The sequence below is a fragment of the Choristoneura fumiferana genome, chromosome 12, assembly GCF_025370935.1.
Source record: "Choristoneura fumiferana chromosome 12, NRCan_CFum_1, whole genome shotgun sequence".
NCBI classification, from domain to species: Eukaryota; Metazoa; Arthropoda; class Insecta; order Lepidoptera; family Tortricidae; genus Choristoneura; species Choristoneura fumiferana.
In genome coordinates, this window is record NC_133483.1 from 9906218 (window position 1) to 9913993 (window position 7776).

Genomic DNA, 7776 nt, shown 5'->3' on the forward strand with positions numbered 1-7776 from the left:
AAAGATCAAATCGTTCCGATTTTCATGCTTTTAACAAACATTTTTGCAGCTTTTTTGGGCGTACCGCTAGCACTACGAAATAATTGAATTAACCTTCAAGTTTTTACCAAAAGAAAAACACACGGTTATACTCGTATGACGTAAAACAATTTTGGGGTTGTCTAATTTTCCACAAAATCCATTAGTTTTACACTTCAAAATTTACTAAGTTTGTAGAATCACCGTTACAGATGATTGCTTGGCATATTTTAAAACATTTTTATTAGCTTGCAATGTATGTTTAATGTATGTATGTGCGCCAATGTGCGGGTCAAATCTTGCAAGTTAAATTTGACCCATTAGTTTTATAATAGTACTGTCAATGGTCGTAAGAGTTGCGGGAAACCGGTGGATGCAAGTGGCGACTTGTCGTTCATTGTGGCGTTCTAAGGGGGAGGCCTTTGTTCAGTAGTGGACGTCTTCCGGCTGATGATGATGATTATCAATGGAACTAGTGGGAACGTGGGAACACACCACTTATAGTCGGATTGTTTTGAAATCTGGCATAGGTACTTACCTAAATTGCGTGACAATAGAATAATCTGGTAGTGACATCCTGGTAGTCTCCGCAGGACGGAACTCTTCAACGGTTAATGGCATCGACTTGAAATTTGGTACGCAACTGTAGTTTGGGTGACAATGCAAGTACAGTCAGCAAAAAAAGCTTGTATTAAAAATTAAATGTTTACCAAAAATTTATTCATGGTGACTCAGTTAAAGTAAGTAAATCTATGATTGCGAGTTGGAAATACACATGACACATGACAGCAAAAAGCCAAATGCGCATCGCCTGTAGAGACAATGTGCATTATTACCTCGTTCTAAAAACATTGAATGCAGTAGGTAGTATGCATAAAGTCTCAGGCGTTCTCCGCCACATTTTCTCTACGTGCGGAGATTCACAGTAAATCCTAAGTAATTAATGGTGGCATTACGTCAGTTATGCTCTAATTAAAGTACCTACACGGTTTATACTAGCTATTTTGTTTCTACGAGTTCTTTGAGAATGCTTTAGTACTTTTGTTTGTGATAGGTAATAGGTATTATCTTTTATTTAACTTGCGTTGATTTTTTTTATTTGATATTTTTTTATATAAATGCTTTCTACAGAAAAAAAATCAATTTATTGAACTACAATTTCTTATCTAAAATCTCTCTCTCTTGGGCCCCCCATCTCAATTTTTTTTGAAAATTAATTCTTTTTCTTTTCCGATGATCAGAAGCGGATAATCTGCTACCAGTTCTTGCCGAGCGTATCTAATTTTAAAATAGGAAGACGTTTTTGATTTATTTATCTCGTTATTATTATATCGTCGTTCATTATCTCGTTAGTGATCGACTGCGCAATCTTCTGCCCTCAGTGTGTCCGAAACAAATATGAAAGAATGCGTTGCTAATATATGGTGTTTTTTAAATGGGTCCCACTGAAAAACAGCGCTGCGGCTTGCCGAGTGGGGTCCACTTTATACTATTCGATGTTATTTTTATTTTTCTCTATCTTATGTATTTTTATGTGTATCGAATATGTGTAAATAAATCGCTCTCTCTCTCTCTCTCTCTCTCTCTCTCTCAAACGAGTTTTAACTCGGAGCTGGGCCAGGATCGATGCATTGGTACGTTTCGCAGTCCAACTTATTCTTAGAATTCTTCTCCAGCACCACATCTCAAATGAGTAAATGTTTTGTCTCTCTCTCGGGCTAGAATTTTCACGTTTTTACTCCAGTACCCATTATGCAAGTTTTCGGTTACAAAATAAGTTGAAAATACAAACTGAAATAAGACATCACAGAAAAAAACAGAAAAATAAGACCATCACTGGGAATCGAACCTAGGTCCTCGGTAATCCGTACCGCGTGCTATACCGCGCTACACCACTGATGGTCAACGTACCGACACGAATTTCCTATGCACCTCATATCTCAGCTTGTGTTTTCTTACTTAAGTCACTTAAGCAGCGACGCTAGCGACAATCTATGCCGTAAGCCCTCAAACTTTTTCGGCATTCCTTTGGAAACTAACCGCTCACCCGGACAAGAGATATCGTTTCTAAGCAATCAAATTAAGATTGTTTTTTGGAATCTTTTTGTATTTTTATTTCAATTCCAAATTTTGTACTTTACGGTCATCCCGTAAAACCGAAATTGAAAATACAAACTGAAATATAGATGCACAGAAAAAACAGAAAAATAAGACCATCACTGGGAATCGAACCAGGTCCTCGGTAATCCGTACCGCGTGTATACCGCTACACCACTGATGGTCAACGTACCGACACGAATTTCCCTATGCACCTCATATCTCCAGTGATGGGTCTTATTTTTCTGTTTTTTCTGTGCATCTATATTTCAGTTTGTATTTTCAATTTCGGTTTTACGGGATGACCGTAAAAGTAAAAATTTGGAATTGAAATAAAAAATACAAAAAGATTCCAAAAAACCAATCTTACAAAATAAGTCTCAATCGCGTTCGCGTTAAAATCTCAATTTCTATGGAAACACGAACATCGCAAAGGTTCTGCTAGGCGCTGTTTGTGTTTCCATACAAATTGAGATTTTAACGCGAACGCGATCGAGACGTATTTTGTAACCGAAAACTTACACTAAGGGTACAGATTAGGGAAGTAGGTAAATCTTAAATAGAGTATTATTTTATCAATAAAACACAATACGATATTTATCGATTTTGCTGTATTAATTTTGTTCTTTTCGAGTAAAAACACAAACGAATTAATTTTTTCATACGTACTGATTAAATTTAAGTGGCCCTTTAATTTTTCATTAATCGTGTTACTCACGAAGTGGTAAAACTCACACCAATGGCCATAAAATGCGCAAAAGAATATTGTCTATTTTAATAGCTACGATATATTTTCCATCTTATCTTTTTTATGTTTCTAGGAAAGCGGGAGGAACTGCGCCACTGCCTACTCTTCAAAGTTAAAAGTAGGCAAAAGTATTTAAATGAGCGACAGTAATTATGCAAAAAGTTTGTCTCTGGGGCGAGATAAAGATGCTATCTACGCACTGTCTTTTTTTCTTAACATTTTTGTAATTAAATAAAATTAATAGACTGTAATTTTAATTGCTATTTTCTATGTTTGGCACATGCCTTTAGAATAGTATTATTCTGTGTCAGGCCTATTCTCTAGACTAGCATAATAAATTAAACTTACAGGTTATATCAGTACATTGAATATATAACTTAACCCCCTTATTCATAAAACTTAACAAGCCTATGTTAACTAACAAATGCTTTGTCCCTTTCTAAAAAATACAAATGTCGAAGTGACAGATAAGGACAAACGAATTTTAGCGGCACTTTAACTAAAATAGGTTTGATTGTCGTTTATGAATAAGGGGGTAAATATATACCACCGAAATAAGACAAATAGAAAATTAACAGTACGTAAAAGATTCATTTTCCCTGTTTAAATTAATTAACTGTATTATTTGCAGCAATATAGCACCATTGAGAAAGTACAGTATTTTTATAACATTTCTGAAACACAATAAAAAACGAGCTCACGTTAGTTACCTACTAGCAAAAAGCTGAGAAAAGGCAAAGCAGCGACACCGGTTCTGTAAGGAAATACAAACTATAATACATCTTCTATTTTTCTTGTTATTGGGTCTTCGGTAAAAATCCCCTCTTTTTATAAAGTGTTCATCTAGGACGTAGACGTGAGTAGGACAATCTGAAATTGACTCCATCTTGACACCGAAAAGCGAAAATTCAGTGATGTCTCTTTGATCAGCAAGGTCAAAGTCAAGAGTAACCATCATATTAACAGAGACGCACTGAATATCAATGTGAAGCTTGAACGGTCACGACTGATGAAGTTTTTGCTCCGTCCTGGTTCTGTCCAAATCCAAAACCTCGAAATCTTCCAACTCGTACTGCATAATCGCTTCTAGTACTTACTACTTACACACAATGGACGGCGTCAACAACTGACTGCGTTGTGGAAATTGAACAAAACGTGGGGTCCCAGCTTTTAAAAACTCCATTCCGGAAAATACCTCAAACGCACTCCAAGACATACAATAATTAAATTAATGAAAGTCTAGACTAGAACACACAAGATGAGACTACAGTCGAGTCGGAATATAGTAGACTTAATACGAATCTCAAAATGTAAGGTACGATACGATTTGTGTTCCTTTAATACTGCACGTATTAAAGACGTAATTGAGCGGAATCAGGCCTCTAATGTGTTTGCAAAAAATTCGTCTGTTGAAAAAAATGAATTTATTAGCTAATGATCGACGACGGCCAGTATCATCTCATCAAAAACCGGACTTATTAAGAGAGCTCGAGAGGTTTTATGAACAATTATACACTTTCACACAAAGACCCGTTGTCAGTGCACCTGAATTCACTAGAGCTAAACTTACGCAACATTACACCGGCACCGATGACATCCCACACATCAGCCTGTACAAGATCAAGAGTGGCTCTCACACAGCTTAAGAACAACAAGACGCCAGAACGTCCTTGAGTGGCGACCGCAAACCGGAAGGCGAAGCGTTGTTGGCTGGAGTTACACTAGGTGGACTACCTAAAATACCTGTTTTCGTTTTATTTATTCATTTGCATTAAAATTGTTCAAAAAAAAACGTCATCTTAGTCGTTTATCATACAGATTAGAGACGATTATAGAAAAACCGGCCAAGTGCGAGTCGGACTCGCGCACCGAAGGTTCCGTACAAACCAGTAGGTAGTAATTTTAAAATTATAAAAAATATTTTTATTATATGATGTAACTAACAATGTACAGTTTTCGCAATTTTTCCTTTATCTGTGCTATAAGACGTTACTTCGTACCAAATTTCAAGATTATGAGTTCACGGGAAGTACCCTGTAGGTGTTGATTCCCTTGCGAGTTTCGAAAATTTGCAGAAATTTTCGGCATTAACGGCTGTATCTTTTGATTGCGTTGGCTTAGAAGTTTGATTTTTTGACAGCTCCAGGGGACAGTAAATTTGAGTATTTGATATAAATTTCAGCTTGATATCTCCACGTGTTCCTGAGAAAGGGGGAAAGGGGGGGAGACGGACGGGACGGACAACAAAGTGATCCTATGGGTTCCGTTTTTTCCTTTCGAGGTACGGAACCCTAAAAACTAAAAAAAATACATAATAATAAGAATTTATTTTAATGAAAAGCTTAAACTACTCTAAATTATAATATTATATGAAATAAATAACCATAATGGAGTGTTTGCTTTGTTCCTCGCGTGTCGTCCCAGTCAGTTACAATTTGTATTGACAAATGCAGAGTGACGGGTCCTTAGGAGAATCCAGTTAAATAAGACGAAATAACTTATGAAAATAGGTTTCGTCTTTGTAAACATTAAAATTACTTTTGTTTCATCTTCTGAAGAACGATTTATGTTGTCTTAGGTATGTTGCTTGCCTTCAGGTGATTTTTCTTGTGTTCCCTACTTTCATTATTATTTCATTACTTACAAAGAATCATTATCATTTGACTTTTAATATTCAGTTCAACTTAATTTTAGTCCTTTCATTCTGTTCAAATATTCAACAATTAATTAAATATAATAATAAATAATAAATATAAGCAAAGAACTATCGACCCATAACAGGCTGCCTACCTTGTACAAGCTCCTTACATCCATTCTGACAACAAAAATCAAACTCGCACATTCTGCGAACAACGTTTTGGCCCCCTCTCAGAATGGATGTAGGGTTGGGGTCCCGTGGTAACTCGCTGCACCATTTCAAAACATAGTAAGGGACATTAAGCTAATTTTACAGGAGAGAGAAAAAACATGTTTTGTCTCAGCCGTACGAAATTTTGCAATATTCGTTCCCAAAAGTGATACTTTCTCGGTTTATTAGATTAAGCCGAATATCCAGGTATATATATATGCACTTAATTTCCTATATTGCATGTTTTATGTGCCATACTAGGTTTTGAAATTAAAACTCAAATAAAACTTATAGTGAACCGATCATTTCAAAACCCAGTATGTGTTGTCACTTTGTCATGATCTAGAGGCTAAAAGACTAAAAATCATAAGTTTTAATACGTGGACCTTTTTTTCAATTTAAATAAAACAAACAGTCAGCTAAGTAGTTGTTTATTACAATAATTTATTATAAAAATAAAATACGGCACCAAGTCTTAATTTTTTTACTTTATATTATCCAACTACCTATTAATTACCAATAATTACCATTACTATTATTGATTACTGAATGGGAGATTGATCCAAATATTTTTTCGAGACTGGGGTATCAGTGGTACTAGTTTAGGAGCGGAATTCAGGAGCGGAAACAACAGGTTGACTTTCATTTTCTTCTGGAAACATTTCTGGAGAAGGAATAGGGGGCTCACTTTAATTTTCTTGCGGAAGTATATATATCATAATAGCAAGATGGTTCTATTAGTAGAAGCAAAGATGAGCAAAAAGCGACGAGGTAGTATTTTGAACGTTAGTCGTTATTAATGGGATGAAAAAATAACATAAAATAGCAAAAACAAAACCGAAATAACATGAAATGCTAAATGGCACAGACATAAAACATAACACAAATGCTCAAGCTCAATAAAACCATGAGACACACACTCCCACGCTCAATAATAATACAGTATGATTACTTCCGATTTGGCACTCGGCAATTCTCGGCATACCTACATCGAGAGAGATCTGAAGTGCAATAGGTACTTAGGCAGAGGTGTTTGTTATTAATTACATGAAATAGGTTTGGGTATTTTATGTGATTAAATTCTGGGTTTTTTTAAATAAGTATCCTATGAAAAAACACGAACATTTACGGTTAAAACTGAGACGTCCCCGAGTATTAAAGTAGAAATAATCTTACTGTATGAAGCGTAATAATTAAATATCCAAACATTTTGCAAAACATGTGTGTTTGTATGTTTGTGTGTTGTTGGTATGTTTGTCCGTCTTTCACGTCGAAACGGAGCGACGGATCGACTTGATTTCAGGCATAGAGATAGTTTATGGGCCAGAGAGTGACATAGGCTTCTTTTATCCGGAAAAATGCACAGTTCCCGAGGGAACAGCGCGCGGTAAACCGGATTCCACGCGGGCGAAAGCTAGTATTATATACATTTACTTACACAAAATGGTTGTTGTCTAAATTCAAAGCGTTGTTCACTATACGCTTGGTGCGATTGCCTTATTTCATTCATTTATTAGCCAAATTACGCTACGTTTTAGCAAAATTTAACGTTACACGTGCATACAAACTCAATCTTGGCTGGCAACTGCGCGTTTAAATGAGTTCGAGCAGCTCCAGCGCAATAGCATGAAGTTAGCGCGGCAGCACAGTGCTGCCAACAACGCGTCAAAATGAATAAAAACAACGTACCTATAACATTTGACTTACAAAACTAGTAACTTCAACTAACAAACACATACTACTTTCCAAAAAGTTACAATTAAAACTCGTTTGACCATATCAACCTAGTAAGTCTCTCTGACTTTTTCAAAACCTAGTAAGTGCATGTCCCATACTAGGTTTTTGAAAATGGTTTTGTGCCATACTAGGTTTTGAAATGGTCAAGCCAGTTTTTTCTGTACTTACTAGGTTTTGGAGTACTCGTATCTCTGAAGTTGAGCGAGATAGGCCTCTAAATGTTTTTGTATCTTGTAGGCACTTGCTAGAAACCACGTTAAAGCAAAATCGCAAAATTGAGTTTTTGAGACTTACTAGGTTTTGAAATGGTGCAGCCGTACTAAAGAGC